We start from the raw sequence: 19,863 nt of genomic DNA on the forward strand, positions 1-19,863 counted from the left end.
ATTCAAATCTGTCATCCAGAATATCCAAAACATAATCCACACGTCAAATGATGTCCAAGAAGAATGGAGGAGTGGCCCCTGGTTCTGGAAAGACTCAGTGTAGCAGTACAGGGCAAAACCAGAACAGGGAAGTGGGAAGGTGTGGATGGGGGAACAGGGGGAGGGAAGAGGGCTTATGGGACTTTCGGGAGTGGGGAGCCAGGAAAGGGGAAATCATTTGAAATGTAAATTAAAAATATATCAAATAAAAAATAAATTTAAAAAAGTCTCTCATATACAATATGTAATCCAATGTGGCAATGTCCTCTCCAGTATAAGGCAGAGCAACTGACTCAGGGGGACACTCTATTGAAGCGGTTTGATTAGATTATGGTTGACCTGAGATTGTCACCCAGACACACAAATAACTCCTTACCAGCCTTGGATTCCAGCAAGCCAGACCCTGGGCTCACCTTGCTGATCTGTCTTCTTGCCAAAATCTGTACAGTGTACTATCCACCCTCGCCTCCTCCTCCAGGTCTCCTTTCAAATGCTACTTTATCCGTGAAGCCTATAGACCATCACACACAGATTTTGTTACAGGGCCCCAGACTTAGCAGGCCCTGAGATTTTAGCACAGCTGACTCCACCATTCAGGCTGTAACACTCAATGTGTAGACATCACCACCTGCCGAAACTAAAACAAAGACTGAATTCATCAAAGTCTATATAGTTCTGAGAACGTCTCTAAATGTACTAACCTTGCTTCTATAGTTCTGCTTCTGGATAATTGTTCTTGTTAACTGAAGAATATCAACCCAGAAGATGGTTTTTGTGTTTCAAAGCTCACCCTGAACAGTCAGGGCTATACAGAGAAACCCTGTCACAAAAAAACATCAAAAACAACAAAAACAAAAAACAAAAACAAAACAAATAAAAAGCTCACCCTGAGAAGGGCTTGGGGGCTACACTGGGATCCTGTACCCCCAGTGTAGTAGTCAGCTGACTAATAAAGACTTCTATTGGCTTCTACCCATGCCTAAGCAGTATTCTATGGTGAATACCCTACAACAATTTACTATTGGGGGTGTGGCGGGGGCTGGAGATGGTTCAGTGGGTATGTACAGAAAGGAGGCAGATCCTCAGAACCTGTTTACAGCAGTAACCAGAGTTGCAGGGGGCGGAGTGCCTTCTGACTTCCTTAGGAACTCATAGTACACATGCATACATGCTGGCAAAACACTCATTACATAAAATGAATACATCTTTAATAACAACAAAATAGAGCATTGGAAAACCCGCCCACCTTCTATGCACTTTCCCCATTTAGAGCAATTCACTTGATTATTTCGTTTAGACATTTTCTATTTTACTACGTTATCTTTCATTTAAAACAAAAAGCAAATGTATAATTTTTTTTTTTTTTTACGGGTCACGGTTCTACTTTGCCATAAGTGCCCGATGAGTAAGTCTTTCTCAAATTTTCCATCCACTTCCCAGTTTCTACTCCGGGATCGTCCGCCCTTGGTATTCTTAGGGAGTGACCGACATCCTTAGTGAGGATCGAAGGAACACTCCGGAACAGCAAATGGATGGTTACAATTTCCGAACAAACCAGATTTAATCAGCGGCTAGGAACCGTGCGCTACGCAATCACTAGGGCACTTCTGAGAAAGGGTGACTCGCGAGTGGGGATGTAGCTCAGTGGTAGAGCGCATGCTTTGCATGTATGAGGCCCCGGGTTCGATCCCCGGCATCTCCAGGTGGTTATTACTTTTAGTATTAGCTTTTTTAGTTTTGTCCTTTTTTTGCTTATTAGTTTTTGTTTCCGCCATTCTAAATTTACAAACAGCGTGCAGCCAGCAGCTATAGAAACCCGTGTCCTTCTCCACCCAAAAAAGGATTGAGCCGGCGCGGTTTATTAGAAAGTAAAAGATTCGCTTCTCCCAGCTCCGGACTACTCACTACAAAATTTAAGGGAAAGCAATCCAGTGAGATTTTAGGCGTTTGTTTCCTTCTCAGCTCTGTGAGCTTCGCGGTGGAAGGAGTGCGGGGAAAACACAAAATCTCACTCACAGTATCTCAGGTGTTGGTAGAAAAAAAGTAAACAGAAAATGGAAGGAAGTTAGGGGGATGATCAGGCGCCGACGGCTGGATTTTACATTTCTAAATTTTCGTAGTTCTATCAAATTCTAGTTATAATCCCAATTTTAGGACTGACTTTTTTATTTTTATTTTTTGCAAAGATAGGGTTAGTAAAATAAAAGGTGCTCTCGCACAGCGCCCGGCTAGCTCAGTCGGTAGAGCATGAGACTCTTAATCTCAGGGTCGTGGGTTCGAGCCCCACGTTGGGCGCAAGGAGACTTTTTAAACCGCGACATAAACAAAACAGCGTGCTTTCCTAATTTGCACCTTACTACAGGTATTCTCTACAAAATACAAATAAAAGACCTCGAAACTTAAAAGGAAAAGTAGTGATGCTCACTGTCCGAGCTGTAATGGTTACTGCACAGTAGCAGCCATAATTGTGGTAAGATATCCTTGATATCTGTCATTTTAACAAATAATTTCCTTTTAAAAAATTAAACCCTGGGCCTCGCGTGCGGTATGCAAAAACTCTACCACTGAGTTACATCTCCAATCCTTATTTTAAGCATGTTAACTGTACCGTTCTGTAGAATTAAATACATTCACAGTGCTGTACCACTTTCACTATTAATCATCTCTAGGCGAGCAGAGTCTCCTCCTCCTCCTCCCCTCCCCCCCTTCCCCGCCATCACCTCCTTTTTTTATTTTTTATTTTTTATTTTGGTTGAGTCCTGGCTGTCCTGTAAGTCGCTGTGTAGTCCAGGCTGGCCTACGAACTAGCCCATTGGTCCCTTCTCATCTGTCCCTACAACCATCTTTACTCGACCCCTGAAAACGCCATTCTACTGCCTTTTTTTCTGGAGCCATCAAATTCCAACAAGTGTGAGTTTGAAATCATAGTGCGAATGCGCGTGTGCGAGGTCTCATGTGTGTGTGTGTGTGTGTGTGTGTGTTGTGTGTTGTGTGTTGTGTAGGGCTCCATTTAAGGCAGTTTCATGTAGCCTAAGCGAGCCTATACCCTATGTAGTCAAGGTGACTTTGAACTTCTGATTCTTCTAAGTCCATCTTCCAAGGGCTGAGGTTACAGGTCAGCACTGTGCTGCCAGCTGCCAGCTACATTTCTTCCTTTTAACAGTCTTATGCCACAGAACAGGTCATCTTCTGGGTTCTTTCATGTTATGTGTAGTGTATATTAAATTTTCTGTCCATCAAGGTCAAATAACATTCCACTACATATATGCACATACACATACACATATACCACAGTTTCTTTATTCATCCATCTATTTTGGGTTATTTTAATTCCTTCCACCTTTTGTCTTGAGGAGGGATTATCAGTTTAGAAATGGGAAGGTTACCCATTTCTACAAAATTACAATTACATATAAACCCTGACTCAGCAAATCTCAGTTCTGGGAATTAATGCCACAGTTGCACAGGTGCAAAGGCATAAAAATAATAATCACTGCCAGCCTCATAACTGCAGCATTAATTGTAAAGAAAAGACTAGTAACAATGAAAACATGTGTAAATGATTTGTGGAATTATGATTCCCTACCGTAGAGTATCACACAGCTGCCCTATCAACTATCCACTTGGACAGCTTTTATTTAAAAGCGTCACTGTAGGGCCAGAAGAAATGGATGGCTCAGTGATTAAAGACACTTGCTGTGCTTATAGAAAACCTGAGTGTGGGCCGACACAGTGTCTGCGCACCATTAATCCCGGCACTTGGGAAGGAGGTAGACGCAGGAGGGTCTCTCTGAGTTTGAAGCCAGTCTGATCTATACAATTAGACCCTGTCAGGAGTGGGGTTGGGAGGGGACAACCAAACCAACAAACAAAACCTCAAATATTTCTTCAGTACCCACATTCCAACAGCTCATAGCTTTCTCTAGTTGGAGTTCCAGGGCATTCGATGCCTTCTTATGACTTTCAAGAGCACCAGGCACACACCTGTGCCTACAGAGACGCAGGCAGACAGCCATACATATATACTAAAAACAAAATCTTTAAAAACGGCCTCTTCAGGTTGGATATAGAAAATTATCACCAGATTTTGCATAGTTGTGGCTATTATCTAACTAGTCTAAAATTACTCCCGTGTTTTTTCAATCATCATTGATTTGTTTGTTTGCGTAACTTGGGATTGTTCTCCCAGGGTCTGCATTGGGGACTTGAGAGGGGACTCAAAGATTCGGTTTTTTTTGGTTTTTCAAGGCAGGTTTCTAGTACTCACTCTGTAGACCAGGCTGGCCTCGAACTGAGAAATCCACCCAAGTGCTGGAATTAAAGGCATGCGCCACCACTGCCCGGCAACTCAATGATTCTTTTTTTTTTCTTTTTTTTTCTTTTTTTTCTTTTTTTTTTCATTCGATATATTTTTTATTTACATTTCAAATGATTTCCCCTTTTCTAGACCCCCACTCCCGAAAGTCCCATCAGCCCCCTTCTCTCCCCCTGTTTTCCCACCCAACCCTTCCCACTTCCCTGCTCTGATTTTGTTCTATACTGCTTCACTGAGTCTTTCCAGAACAAGGGGCCACTCCTCCGTTCTTCTTGTACCTCATTTGATGTGTGGATTATGTTTTGGGTATTCCAGTTTTCTAGGTTAATATCCACTTATTAGTGAGTGCATACTCTGATTCATCTTTTGAGTCTGGGTTACCTCACTTAGTATGATGTTCTTCAGCTCCATCCATTTGCCTAAGAATGTCATGAATTCAATGATTCTTAAGGACTCACTTTATTATTGTTTTGCTGTGTCACATCTGTGCAAGGGTAAAAGCCTCCCAGACACAGATCATTGTCAGTCACATGCCGCTGTTCTGAGGAACATGTGAAGTAGACAAGGAAGATGTCAAAATGTCAACAGGAGCAACCTAATTCTACAGGAATGACTGGGACAGGAAGAGCGGCTCAAAGAGGGCCCAGAACAACCCAATCCTCCACTGTGTTTCTGGAAAAACAAGTCGGATTAAAATCACTGGGTATTTGGGAAACCCTCCTAATTTACCACTGTTGCTGATGATAGTTCCAAAGGCTGGGAGTTCATAAATAAGATAAGAGTACCTACATTCTTTGTGAATATTTTGTGATATTCAATTTTTTGGGGGGGGGTTGGTTTTTTGGATTTGGTTTTTTCGAGACAGGGTTTCTCCGTATAGCCCTGGCTGTCCTGGAACTTACTCTGTAGTACAGGCTGGCCTCGAACTCAGAAATCTGCCTGCCTCTGCCTCCCAGAGTGCTGGTGATATTCAATTTATGATAGTTGAAAATATTAATAAAATAGTTGTCTTAAGACTTTAAAATTCTACTTACAAATATTGTTGATTTTCTCTAAAGTTAACTGTAGTAATTTTTGAAACATCTGTTTGGCTGGAATTTTTCCTTAACAGCTGTCAAATGGCCTTATCCTGGACATCTGAGAAACAGTGACATTCCTTTGCACATTTCAAGTTGCAGTTAATGACGTTTGCATTTCTGAACTTTCACATATCACATGAGAAGATAAGGCCCTGGGATGCTATCTAGGTCATAGCTGGAAATGAAGAGATGTGTCTGAACCTCACTTGCTATTATTGGCACCCTACTTTAACCACTAGTCCACGTGCTTAGACACAGTGCTTAGAAATTCTGGGTGTTTTGCTTCTTTGTGATTCCTTGGATAAATATAAATAAGCATCTTTATAAATCCTGTGCTGGGGGGTGGTGGGTGCTGGAGAGATGGCTTAACAGCACTGACTGTTCTTCCGAAGGTCCTGAGTTCAAATCCCATCAACCACATGGTGGTTCACAACCATGCATAATGAGATCTGACGCCCTCTTCTGGTGTGTCTGAAGACAGCTACAGTGTACTTACATATAATATAATAAATCTTTGGGCCAGAGTGAGCGGGGCCCTGAGTTCAATTCCTAGCAACAACATGATGGCTCCCAGCGACAGTGTACTCATCTACATAAATTAAATAAATAAATAAATAAATAATAAAAACAAATCCTGTGCTGCTGCCATGGGTTCATTAGTCTGGGGGTCCCCCGAGACAACACATCCAGTGTCCTCTGGTCATCTTTCTATCCAAGCATAGACCATGAACAAATGATGCAGGTGAAGTAATCAGAATCCAGATCCGGAGAAGTGTAAGCACAACCTTTTCTCTCCCAGCCCCTCCACAGGCACCCCCAATCTCTCTCTGCCTAGGAAACCAGCCATCTGCTTCTTCCAAGGCTCCGACCCCTCCCCGTTTCTTCTCACGGAGGTCTCAGGTCTTTTGGATGATGGCTCAGCCTTCCTTTTCCTGACTCAGCTGCTGTCGCATCTTCTGACCTGTCTTTCCCTGACCACTCCACTGTTGGCGCCACCCTGTCAGACCTCTATAGTTGTTATCACTCTCTGACATTACTTCTGTATCTGTTTAATATTTAAATAGCCCATCAGAAGGTGAACTTCAGAGAGGTGGGGGCTCAGTCTGTCTTGAAAGGCGGCAACAGAAGGAAAGGCCACAGGTTTATCTATGTGTATAGATAGATATAGATAGATGTATATCTAGCATCTGGAACACTGGCAGTAAGAAATGGAGGTGGGGGGGGGAGGTAGAGATGAACAAGGGGCGCTAGAAGACAGAAACCTGTGACAGGTGAGTGATGCATGGTCTAAATATATCCTCCTGCCCTTCTCCTGCCTTCCTCCTGCTCTCCTCTTTTTTGAAAAAGAGTTATTTATTTAATCTATATGAATACACTGTAGCTGTCTTCAGACACACTAGAAGAGGGCATCAGATCCCTTTACAGATGGTCGTGAGCCACCATGTGGTTGCTGGACCTCTGGAAGAACAGTCAGTGCTCTTAACACTGACCTCTCTCTCTGGCCCCCTTCTTTTTCTTTTTGAGACCGGTTCTTTCTCTGTTGTGCTGGAGTTCTCTTTGTAGAACAAGCTGGCCTCAAATACAGAGCTCTTCTGGCCTCTGCCTCCTAAGTGCTGGGATTAAAGAGTGGGCAACCACTCCTGGCCTCCACTCCAAATTTTCCAACTGAAAATTTTGTTTGTCCATTGGTAGCACACGCCTTTAATCCCAGCACTCAGGAAGCAGAGGCAGCAGGCCTCTGAGTTCTAGGCCAGCCTGGTCTTCAGAGTGAGTTCCAGGACAGCCAAGGCTATACAGAGAAACTCTCTTGTCTTAGACAGGGTTTCTATTCCTGCACAAACATAACCAAGAAGCAAGTTGGGGAGGAAAGGGTTTATTGAGCTTACACTTCCACGTTGCAGTTCATCACTAAAGGAAGTCAGGACTGGAACTCAAGCAGGTCAGGAAGCAGGAGCTGATGCAGAGGCCATGGAGGAATGTTTCTTACTGGCTTGCTCCCCTGGGTTGTTCAGCTTGCTTTCTTATAGGACCCGGGATGGCACCACCCAGCAATGAGCTGGGCCCTTTGTGCCTTGATCACTAATTGAGAAAATACCTTACAGCTGGGTTTCATGGAGGCATTTCCTAGAGAGAGGCTCCTTTCTCTGTGATAACTCCAGCTTGTGTCAAGTTGACACACAAAACCATCAAGTACACAAGGCTGTATCCAAAAATAGAAGAAGAAGAAGAAGAAGAAGAAGAAGAAGAAGAAGAAGAAGAAGAAGAAGAAGAAGAAGAAGAAGAAGAAGAAGAAAAAAAAGAAGAAGAAGAAGAAAAAGAAAAAGAAAAAGAAGAAGAATTAACATTCAAAAGGGAAAATGATGACTTTTGATTGTTGGTTAAAAATGTATGTGTCTTAGTCAGGGTTTCTATTCCTGCACAAACATCATGACCAAGAAGCAAGTTGGGGGGGAAAGGGTTTATTGAGCTTACACTTTCACGTTTCAGTTCATCACTAAAGGAAGTCAGGACTGGAACTCAAGCAGGTCAGGAAGCAGGAGCTGATGCAGAGGCCATGGAGGGATGTTTCTTACTGGCTTGCTTCCCCTGGCTTGCTCAGCCTGCTCTCTTATAGAACCCATGAGCACCAGCCCAAAGGTGGTACCACCCACAAGGGGCCCTCCCCACTTGATCACTAATTGAGAAAACGCCCCACAGCTGGATCTCATGGAGGCACTTCCCCAACTGAAACTCCTTTCTTTGTGATAACTCCAGCCTGTGTCAAGTTAACACACAAAACTAGCCAGTACAATTGACCCCTTGTCAACTTGACACACAAACACATCACTATTAAGCCTCAACCCTTACTTTCTTATTCATCCCCAAGATCTAAATTACTTTAAAAGTCCCACAATCTTTACACATTAAAAGTTCAATCACCTTAAAATGTCCAATATCTTGTTTTTGTTTCGTTTTTTTTTTTTTGTTTTGTTTTGTTTTTCGAGACAGGATTTCTCTGTGTAGCCCTGGCTGTCCTGGAACTCACTCTGTAGACCAGGCTGGCCTTGAACTCATAAATCCTCCTGCCTCTGCCTCCTAGAGTGCTGGGATTACAGGCGTGAGCCACCACCGCCCGGCTGCCCAATATCTTTAAAATTCAAAGTCTTTTAAAAATTCAAAGTCTTTTAACTGTAGGCTTCACTAAAATACTTTCTTCTTTCAAGAGGGAAACATATCAGGGCACAGTCACAACCAAAAGCAAAACTCAAACTCCAGTGGTTCAATGTCTGGGATCCAACTCACGATCTTCTGGGCTCCTCCAAGAGCATGGGTCACTTCTCCAGCTCTGCCCTTTGTAGCACACAGCTTGTCTTCTAGGCTCCAGCTGCTTGTACTCCACTGCTTCTGCTGTTCTTGGTGGTCATCGCATGGTACTGGCATCTCCAAAACGCTGCTACCTTCCACTGTAATTTGGCTTCACCAATAGCCTCCCATAGGCTCTCTTCATGGTGACAAGCCTCTGCTCCTATGCATGACCCCTTCAAGTCCTGGGCCATCAATTGCAACTGAGGCTGCACCTTCACCAATGGCCTTCCAAGACCTCTCACTGTGCCAAGAGCCTCAGATGCTCTTCATGACCCCTTCATGCCTTCAAAACCAGTACCATCTGGGTGACTCTTACACAGTACCAAGTCCAGCCACAGCACAAAATACAACTGTGGCTACCTCTGGAACACACTCTCTGTGCTCTCAGAAAACACTTCCAAGAAGATTTCATCTCAGTGATCCTGGTGTCTTCTTAATCACCGCTAATTTCTTAGCTCCAGTTAACCAGCATCAATAGTCCCAGTAACACAAAGATTTGCTTTAGTGGTTCTGGTATCTTGTTACTCACAGCTGATTCTTCAGCCCCAGCTAACCAAAACCACAGAATCTTCACAATCAAAACATGTCCACTGTAAGAGTCTTTAATCTTCCCTCTGAAATTTCAGAAGCCAGGCCTCCATCTTTTGCACTGTTCATAACATTGTCTTCCAAGCTCCTACAGAACTTTCTACCAAGCTCTTAATATTCTAATGGCTTTTCTAGCTCAAAGTTCCAAAGTCCTTCCACAGTCCTCCCCAAAACATGGTCAGGTTGTCACAAGAATACCCCACTACGCTGGTACCAATTTGTCTTAGTCAGGGTTTCTATTCCTGCACAAACATCATGACCAAGAAGCAAGTTGGGGAGGAAAGGGTTTATTGAGCTTACACTTCCACGTTTCAGTTCATCACTAAAGGAAGTCAGGACTGGAACTCAAGCAGGTCAGGAAGCATGAGCTGATGCAGAGGCCATGGAGGGATGTTTCTTACTGGCTTGCTCCCCTGGGTTGTTCAGCTTGCTTTCTTATAGAACCTGGGATGCCACCACCCAGCAATGGGCTGGGCCCTTTGTGCCTTGATCACTAATTGAGAAAATGCCTTACAGCTGGGTCTCATGGAGACATTTCCTAGAGAGAGGCTCCTTTCTCTGTGATAACTCCAGCTTGTGTCAAGTTGACACACAAAACCATCAAGCACACAAGGCTGTATCCAAAAATAAAAGTAGAAGAAAAAGAAGAAGAAGAAGAGGAGGAGGAGGAGGAGGAGGAAGAGGAGGAGAAGGAGGAGGAGGAAGAGGAGGAAGAAGAAGAAGAAAAGAAGAAAGAATTAACATTCAAAAGGGAAAATGATGACTTTTGATTGTCGATGAAAAATGTATGTAAACAGTTTTGTAGAGAGTTTGTTGAGATTTATTTGAAAAACAAAGTAAAAACCTCTAGTGAATCAAGACGATCACAGGATTCTTTGAGTTCAAGACCAACCTTAACAACATAGTCTTAAACACAGAGGGCTGGAGTGATGGCTCTGGTTAAGAGCACTGGCTGAGGACCTGAGTTTGGTTTCTGTCACTCACACAAAGGACTTGCAACCTGTACAGAGCAATATTGGGGTGTCATGTCACATGGTAGGGACTTGACATTGGCCAAGGACAAGGGCTTCGGGCAGGAATCTGACATTAGGGCATTATAGGCAAGTAGGTTACATAAGGAATTTTTATCCTAGGGTGGAGTGCTCAGAGTGAAGGTGAAGTTCATTGTTCTTCCAGGTCTGCGAATTTCAGAATTAAGCAGGTGACCCATCCAGCTGTCTGAGCAGTGGAACCAAGAACTGCCAGAAGACTTCCCCAGAACTCAGCCCGGAAATGCAACAGCAACCATCTGATATCTTCTCCTGGTCTCCTCAATGTCACTCACTGCATGCATGTAGTACACTTGCATTCCTATAGCCAAATATTCATCGATGTAAAATAAAATAAATCTTTAAAAAGCAAATAAACAACCACACACACACAGGTGTGTGTGTGTGTGTGTGTGTATACGATTGTGTGCGCAGATGGATTGTCAGACAACTGAACCGTTAAGGGTATGGCAAGATGTGTTTATAATCTTTTCCAGTCCCTTGGGATGGAACTGAGAGATTCACAAATGCTGCGAAAGCACTGTTCTGCTTCATTAGCTCCATAAGTTGTCTTAAATAGACTTTCCCAAGGGATATTGGGTCCTTTCAACTGTTTCTCCAGGTTAATTCCAAGTGGAGATGCTGTGTGGGGAATCTTCAACTCTACACACTGCCTAGATGGTTTTGTTTTGGTTTGCTTGGTTTTGTTTTGGTTTGCTTTTTGAAACAGAGTTTCTTTGTGTAGCCCGGGTTGTCCAGGAAGGACTCTGCTTTGTGGATCTGGCTGACCTTGAACTCAGGGATCGGCCTGTTTCTGCTCCTGAGTGCTAAGATTAAAGGTTTGCCCCACCACACGTGTGTTTTTATGATTTTTACACTTTGGTGAAAACATACAAAAACTCAACCCCCTTAAACATTACCCTGCAACAGAGGACAGAGAAAATTACAGACACGCCAAAGCAGAAGTCACAAAACCTGGCAACAAGGGTGCTTTCAGATTGCCAGGCAGGGCTAAAAAAACAAAGGGCACGGTGGGATCCAGTGCCCGCCGGTATAAACTTCTACAATTTAAACGGCAAAAGAGAGGTGTTTTTTTTTTCCAATTTTTATTTTTTACTCACTGTACATCTCGATCGCATGTCCCTTCCCCTCGTCTCAGCCTGGCCCTTACAAATCCCCCCACTACCTCCTCCCTCTCTCCTTAGAAAAGGGGATTCCCCCCTGTACACCACCCCATCCTAGGACATCTAGTCCCAGTGGGACTCTGCACATCCTCTCCTACTGAGGCCCAACCCGGCAGTCCAGGTAGGGGGAGGGGGATCAGGATGTTGATTAGGGCCGGGCGGTGGTGGCGCATTCCTGTAATCCCAGCACTCTGGGAGGCAGAGGCAGGCTCATTTCTGAGTTCGAGGCCAGCCTGGTCTACAGTGGGCTTTGACTCTGTAGTGACATTCCTCCTGCTGAGGTTATAGGTATGCTCCACCCACCCGTGCCTAACTAAAAAGATTAGCTGTTTGTTGATTAAAAGGAGAGGAATGTCTTATTGTTCCATTGGAGGCCCTCTCATTTCTTGGGAGTCCTTTCTCACTTTTCCTCAATAACCCTAAATTCACTCTGCTTAAAACAAACAAACAAAAAAAAAAAAAAAAAAAAAAACAGAAAGAAAGAAAGGAAGAAAAGAAAAAAAAGTATAAGAAGGTCGTAGAGTTTTGTCATTTAAAAGACAAATGACTCAAAAGCCACAGCTACCTGTAAGTGCTGTTGGCCATCCCAGCTGATTGACGGTGTTAGCTATGTTTATTTCCTATCTATCAACTTAGTTCCCTTCTCCACCAGGAAGATCACTGAAAACTGCCTTATGTTAGTTAACTGGTGCAGCAATCGAATCCAATTGGTTAAGACTGGTAAAGGAATGAGTGATAGGATCCTGAGGTCCCAAAGTTCCAGCGTGGGCTAAATAGGTGCCCTGGGGAGGGGGGGGGGCGCTGAGGATATGCTGGCAGTCCAGAGACTGGGGAAAGGGGATGGAGAGACACACTTCTAATAAGCCCAAAATAAAAAAGGAAAAACGGTGTGAGCAGAGGATCCGAGATAATTCTCAAAAGGAATTTAGGATCTTTTTACTCTTCGCCTTCTCTGTTTTTTTTTTTTTTTTAAAGTCTATTCTGGATCCTGGACTTAGTGATCTGTAGTTTCTGGGACTGAGCAATGAGCACCTTGTTGGTGTAGTTGGGGAGAAAGTGTGCTAAAGCTGTTAGCAGTTGTGCCACCACTGGGCTGGTTTGAACCATGCTGTGCCTGAACTTGGGATGCGTGGATCGGACGCCGCCGATTACTTAGGTGGATGTTTTGTGTGACTTTCAAGTGTGACAGTACTGCCGGGAGACAAATTGCCTAGTGCACGAGTTTGGTGTGTGAATACATTGTGGGAGCAGCCTTCTCTTTGGGGTCCACACAACTGAGGCGATCCCCTGTCGAGGCGTCTGGGTCGGGGATCAGACTTCACGCTGGCTACGTGGTTGATTTTCCTCCTAGAGGCTGAGCCCTCCTCTCAGCTCACCTGTCTCCAAGGGCAGGTAGGTAGGATGACCAAAGAGGGCGAGGCTGAAGGCAGCGTAGTTTCGGAACCTGAGGGGCAGCAGGAGATGATAGCAAGGGAGACGCCACTGGGACACCGTGGACCAGAGGCGAGTGTGACCAAGCCGGCTCATCCTACCCCTGTCCCCTAGCTAGCAATTGCTACTTGCCCAACACTTCTCGTAATGGTGTCGCAGGACCCATCTGTTCATTTCTCTATTGATTTCTTTGCCTTTTGTTTTTGTCCCTCCGTCCGCGCGCTGTGGCTGATTCAGGGCATTGCGGTAAATGGGGAGGACACTGCGTCCTGCTTGCTGGATGGAAAAGTTCCTGAGGCCTCTGCGAGCCTCTGTGTGGGTGTGGTTGTTATTACCGCGGCCACCTCTCCTGTGAGCATCTTCCGCAGCCTGGACTTCCAACACACATTTCCGAACAAACCGCTGCTCTGATAGTATGCTTCCTTTAGTGCCTGCATATACCCCTCGCGCTTTATCCGCTAGGACTCCAAGTGCTCTGAGTACAACAAAGTCTAATGACAAAAATAGCCCCTCTGAAATTTAAAACATTCATTCGTAGAAAGGGAGAAAAAGCAGACCATAACTCTTGTTTCCGCCCGGTTTCGAACCGGGGACCTTTCGCGTGTTAGGCGAACGTGATAACCACTACACTACGGAAACTGATGCTTACCTGTTCTTACTACTTTTCAAAAGAGGATGTGTGACACTTCTTGCTTCCCAATTCCTGCCTCCCACCCTGCAATGTCTTCATCCCGAGATTCCCAGACCTGTTCATTGAGGCATGGAACACCAGTCTTGAAATTATGGGTGAGAGAATTTAAAACAGCAGCAACGACAGTGGGTCTGGCAGCAGGCAAGATAAGTGTGACTTCAATGGATGGCCGACTGATTGTGTTTGTGTTTTCTTTTTTTTTTATTCTGAGGAGGAGAGCGGGAGGATTTAAATGTCGTCGTAATCCGGGCCCAATTGACAGTAACAATCCAGAGGGAGAAGAGAGGAGGGAGTCTATCGTCATAAGAAAAATCATTTTTACGTATGCCTTCAGAAATTATTATATGAAAAATTATTAAGATAAAGACAAAACTGAAATTAGTAAGCATTAGCTTTCAGGCTAATCTTTATGCAAAGCTGAAAATGTTACCAAAATGTAAAACATCAACGGAGGGCCTTTATTTTTATTTTTATATATATTTTTTTTGGATTTGATTTTTTTCGAGACAGGGTTTCTCTGTGTAGCCCTGACTGTCCTGAAACTCACTCTGTAGTCCAGGCTGGCCTCGAACTCAGAAATCCGCCTGCCTCTGCCTCCCAGAGTGCTGGGATTACAGGCGTGCGCCCACCACCGCCTGGCTTTTTTTTTGCTGTTGTTGTTTTTTTGTTTTTGTTTTTGTTTTTACGGAGGGCCTTTAAAGTAAAGACAAATCTCATCAAACTTAGCATTCATTATAGAGTTGAGATGTAGGTTAGCATGTGTTAAACGTTATATATGGATCTGCATTTTGCAAATGTTCACATTTGCAAAATGTAATCATTGGTTAATATTGGTCACTCAAACTGCATTCCTGAATGCCCAGTCGGGATTTGGAAGGCAGGGGCTCCTTGGTGGGTCTGTGATGCAGAATCCTCTCTCCATCATAACATGGATCGGCCGGGCCAGCTTGAGTCTCTGGTTGAGGACAACAAAGGCCTCCAGGTGACTAGTCCAGGGATGCTTTGCCTCCCTTGCCAGCCGGCACACAGGGTTTAGCTTTCCCCTCGACTCTCCCTCTGGGTCCAGTTCATTTTACCTGAGAGCCATGTCCCTGGAGAGTCCCAAAAGGCTCAGGGCAAAAGCAACGGCCAGTCTCCCAAGAGTCAGATTCGTTTGTGTCTTGGGCGCATCCTTAAGGTCTCTTACAGCCTCTCAGGCCATTCAAGATCGAGCTTGATTTATGCCTAATTTCAATCTCTAGAGAGCATCATGTTTGTAGGAAGGACACGGGGAAAGAAGCTTGTCCACTTCTATGCCTCTTTAATAGGAAACACACACACACACACACACACACACACACAATTTCTTTTTGGGTTTTTCTGAAACCAGGCTGGCCTTGAACTCGGAGATCTACCTGCCTCTGCCTTCCTAGTTCTGGGATGGTGGCATGCGCCTTTAAGGAGAGTCTTCTAGTACCAGTAATAATAAGAAACGGCTCTAAAATCTGCAAAAGTCCATGCAAGCAACTGTGCAAGAAGTTCAAAGTCTCTGAAGTGATCTCACTCTGGCTCCTAGAGTAATGTTTACCATCTAACTGACTGGGAAGCTGAATTCTGTGTCCCTCATCAACAACTTTAGAGAAGCCCGGTGTGTGGCTGGCTGGCGTTCTCAAACACATCATGATAATTGTGATTAGTTTCAGTTGCCAATCTGCAATGGTTTAGCTCTGCCGTTGTCGGTGCCTGAAGATAATTTGGTTTGTGTTTTTTAATAAAAAAGACATTTGTTGCCAGGCAGTGGTGGGGCATGACTTTAATCCCAGCACTCTGGGAGGCAGAGGCAGGAGGATTTCTGAGTTCGAGGCCAGCCTGGTCTACAGAGTGATTTCCAGGACAGCCAGGGCTATACAGAGAAACCCTGTCTCAGAAAAAAAAAAAAAAAAAAGCAAACAAAAAAAACAAAACAAAACAAAACAAAAAAACAATGACAACGCTCACGCTGCCACGGTACCAAATGCCTGGCACAGGCCTGGGAGATTAACAGAAAACAGACTCGGGTCATTCAGTAAGGAGAATGACAAAGCTTTACTGAGGAACCAGCAACCAGCAATATATCCTAGAGGCCAGGAAGAACAGGGGTGGGGGGGTTAGGGGGATTGGGGGGGTAGGGGGTAGGGGGTGGGGGGGTGGGGGGTGGGGACTAGGAAGGCAGAGGCAGGTAGATCTCCGAGTTCAAGGCCAGCCTGGTTTCAAAAAAAAAAAACCCAAAAAGAAAGTGTGTGTGTGTGTGTGTGTGTTTCCTATTAAAGGGTCATAGAAGCGGACAAGCTTCTTTCTCCGTGTCCTTCCTACAAACACGATGCTCTATCATCTTGTATGATATGATGCTCTATCATAGCCATAGGTCTGGCACCTGGGAGGTCCCTGCCACACCAGGAGGGAAAACGGGAATGAAATGAAGCCGCAGGAAGCCTGCAGATGTTTCCTGAGCAAACAGCCCAGCTGGGGGCCTTGAGCTAAGCTCCCCCACGCCCAACAAAACCAAACAAAAGAGAGACTTCTGTAGCTGGCACGGTGGTATACACCTGTAACCCTGGTCCTCAGAACAGAGGCAAGAGGATCTGGAGGTAAAAACCATGGCACACTCGAGTGCAGCCTGAGCTACTTAGACTCTACCTCCAAACACAAAACAAGGCATTCGTATGTTCCTGAACGGAAAAGATGTAAAGAAGTGTCTACAGTGTGCTCTCCTTTCTCGAACAGAGGTGTGATGGTGGAAAAGAATGCGCGTTTATATTCCGGTGCTTCAAAAGAAATGCCTGGGTGGATCAATGGGACAGGAGTGAAGACCCAGAAATGAACCCACACACCTATGGCCACTTGATCCTTGACAAAGGGGCTGAAAACATCCAATGGAAAAAAGATAGCCTTTTCAACAAATGGTGCTGGTTCAACTGGAGGTCAGCATGCAGAAGAATGCGAATTGATCCATCCTTGTCTCCTTGTACTAAGCTCAAATTTAAATGGATCAAGGACCTCCACTTAAAGCCAGACACTCTGAAGCTAATAGAAAATAAACTGGGGAAGACCCTTGAGGACATCGGTACAGGGGGAAAGTTCCTGAACAGATCACCAATAGCGTATGCTCTAAGATCAAGAATTGACAAATGGGACCTCATAAAATTACAAAGTTTCTGTAAAGCAAAGGACACCATCAAAAGGACAAATCGGCAGCCAACAAATTGGGAAAAGATTTTCATCAACCCTACATCAGATAGAGGGCTAATATCCAATATTATATAAAGAACTCAAGAAGTTAGACTCTAGAAAACCAAATAACCCTATTAAAAAACGGAGTACAGAGTTAAACAAAGAATTCTCACCTGAAGAACTTCGGATGGCGGAGAAACATCTTAAAAAATGCTCAACTTCATTAGTCATCAGGGAAATGCAAATCAAAACAACCCTGAGATTTCACCTTACAGCAGTCAGAATGGCTAAGGTGTAAAACTCGGGGGACAGCAGGTGTTGGCGAAGATGTGGAGAAAGAGGAACACTCCTCCACTGCTGGTGGGGTTGCAAATTAGTACAACCACTCTGGAAATCAGTCTGTTGGTTCTTCAGAAAACTGGGCACCTCACTTCCGAAAGATCCTGCTATACCACTCCTGGGCATATACCCAGAGGATTTTCCAGCATGTAATAAGGATACATGCTCTACTATGTTCATAGCAGCCCTATTTATAATAGCCAGAAGCTGGAAAGAACCCAGGTATCCCTCAACAGAAGAATGGATGCAAAAAATGTGGTATATATACACAATGGAGTACTATTCAGTCATTAGAAACAATGAATTCATGAAATTCTAAGGCAAATGGATGGAGCTGGAGAACATCATCCTAAGTGAGGTAACCCAGTCTCAAAAGATCAATCATGCTATGCACTCACTAATAAGTGGATGTTAACCTAGAAAACTGGAATACCCAAAACATAATCCACACATCAAATGAGGTACAAGAAGAACGGAGGAGTGGCCCCTGGTTCTGGAAAGACTTAGTGTAACAGTATAGGGCAAAACCAGAACAGGGAAGTGGGAAGGGGTGGATGGGAGAACAGGGGGAAGGAAGGGGGTTTATGTGACTTTCGGGGAGTGGGGGACCAAAAAGGGGGAAATCATTTGAAATGTAAATAAAAAATATATCGAATAAAAAAAAAAAAGCCGAAAAAGCATTTGAAAAAAAAAAAAAAAAAAAAAAAAGAAAAAGAAAAAGAAATGCCTGAAGAATATACCAGAGAGAGATGAGATCACCATAGCGGTGCTCGGGAACAGAATAATGTGAAAGGAACGAGGCTCGTTTAAGGCATTTCCTGTAATGTGTTCTTTGGAATGGATCCTCCCAAAACACCAAATAGCATGCTGGGGAAGGCAAAATCAAATACAAATAATAACAGGCATACTCAACCCCATTACAAATGGACAGCACAACTGATTCAATCTGGCTTCTCTCAGCTTCTCCGGAATTGCTCTGCCTGGCCTCAGCCTAACTCTAGCAATCTGCCTTAGTCTTCCGGCTCCCTTCTCACTCCCTGGTTCATTCCGTCTTCACCCTTGTGTAGCATGTTCTCCGGTCGCTCTGTCTCTCGCCCTCGTGTAGCCTCTTTTCTCTCTCTTCTCTTGAGAGTTGGGCAGATCCTGTTCTGTCAAATCTTTCTGATTCTTCTCTTTATCCGCCACCCAATGAGACACCACTTTCAAACATGTTTGTTTCCTTCTACACACTAACTTTACCTCCATTGTTTGGAATTAAAGGCATATGCTAAGGACTGAGCCACACCACATCTTTCCTTTCCTTTCCTTTCCTTTCCTTTCCTTTCCTTTCCTTTCCTTTCCTTTCCTTTCCTTCCTTTTCCCCAGTAAACAACACAATCTCGGGGTTCACAGTGTGATCAGATATCCTGCAACACATAATTAAAAAAAGAAATATGAGCTAGAGTTGAGGTTCTCATCACACAGAACAGCTTTCCTGACTGGAAATGCAAGTCCAAATCCTAACTGATGATTTGGAGGCTCACTTATGGTCCCAGTTCTCACTTATCTTCTGGCTTTCCCACTTAGTGGTCTTTGACCATCTTTGTTATAGTGCAGACAGCAGAGCACCTGCACCTTGCTTTGGTCACAAAAGTGCTTCCATTCGTTGTCCTTTCTTAAAGGTGGTTCACCCCGTGTAGTGCTGGAACCCACGATTTGAGATTAAGAGCCTCATGCTTTATCAGTTTTATTATTACTGTTTTTGTATATACGCCACTGATACCCAAACGCGCCCTAGTCTTGGAGAGCTAATGGCTTCAGAAATGTTCACCAAGAGTTTACTTCGCAAACTTTCAAGTTCCAATTCAGTTCCTCGTTTTCCTAGGGATGGTTTATTCTAGAAAACAGCATTTTGTGGACGCGAAGAAAAGTGGTCTAAAACTGTTTCCGCCCGGTTTCGAACCGGGGACCTTTCGCGTGTGAGGCGAACGTGATAACCACTACACTACGGAAACAAGCTGTCTAGGGAGCCTGACTGACACGTTCCTGAAACTACAATTTGATAGGCTTGCTTCCGCTTCTTAAAACCTGATTTGTTCCACGAAGTTTGTGATCTTAGTGTGTTCAATTGCAGGTGCTCTGAGTCACCGTATCTAACTAAATGTGCGCTCAGAGGATATGGTGCATCAATTTATGACCCATAAACTAACTAAACAAGCAACAACAAAAAACAAAAAAACAAAACAAAACAAAACAAAAAAGCCGCAAGAGAAATGCTTTAGAACCACCACGGGGAGAGGATTCCTCTCACAAAACAAGTTCCACAAAACAATTCGGGACTCTCACTTAGACTGAAATTCTCACGAATACCAATCTCAAAAACATTTCGGATGAAAGGCGTGCACGGCCCACATAAAGTATTAAAATGTTAATAAACCCATAGCATTTGGAAAATGTTTTTAATGAGAACACACGGATTTGTCCGAAGTGTCTTTTCTGGCCGGCCAGCCTTCCTAGAGAAATTCTATTGTCTTTTTCTACAGACGAGAATATGGTAAGAGCAGCTAACCCTTCACACCTTTACCAGATACTGAAAAACGTTCTGATCGTTTTACAATCCGGTGAGACAACAACTATGATTTACTTTATATGACTT

General features: G+C 44.1%; 4 non-coding genes across 4 annotated transcripts; 2 read left to right on the forward strand and 2 right to left on the reverse strand.

Annotated features, from left to right (window-relative positions):
• Positions 1-1,669: 1,669 nt before the first annotated feature.
• On the forward strand, positions 1,670-1,741 carry Trnaa-ugc (transfer RNA alanine (anticodon UGC)). The gene has a single exon. It is a non-coding gene; the product is annotated as a tRNA-Ala (tRNA).
• Positions 1,742-2,261: 520 nt separating this feature from the next.
• Positions 2,262-2,334, forward strand: Trnak-cuu (transfer RNA lysine (anticodon CUU)). Its single transcript has one exon. It is a non-coding gene; the product is annotated as a tRNA-Lys (tRNA).
• An 11,241-nt stretch (positions 2,335-13,575) lies between these two features.
• Trnav-aac (transfer RNA valine (anticodon AAC)) lies at positions 13,576-13,648 on the reverse strand. The gene has a single exon. It is a non-coding gene; the product is annotated as a tRNA-Val (tRNA).
• Positions 13,649-19,149: 5,501 nt separating this feature from the next.
• On the reverse strand, positions 19,150-19,222 carry Trnav-cac (transfer RNA valine (anticodon CAC)). Its single transcript has one exon. It is a non-coding gene; the product is annotated as a tRNA-Val (tRNA).
• Between the last annotated feature and the right edge of the window lie 641 nt (positions 19,223-19,863).

This window comes from Apodemus sylvaticus, chromosome 10 (assembly GCF_947179515.1).
Source record: "Apodemus sylvaticus chromosome 10, mApoSyl1.1, whole genome shotgun sequence".
NCBI classification, from domain to species: Eukaryota; Metazoa; Chordata; class Mammalia; order Rodentia; family Muridae; genus Apodemus; species Apodemus sylvaticus.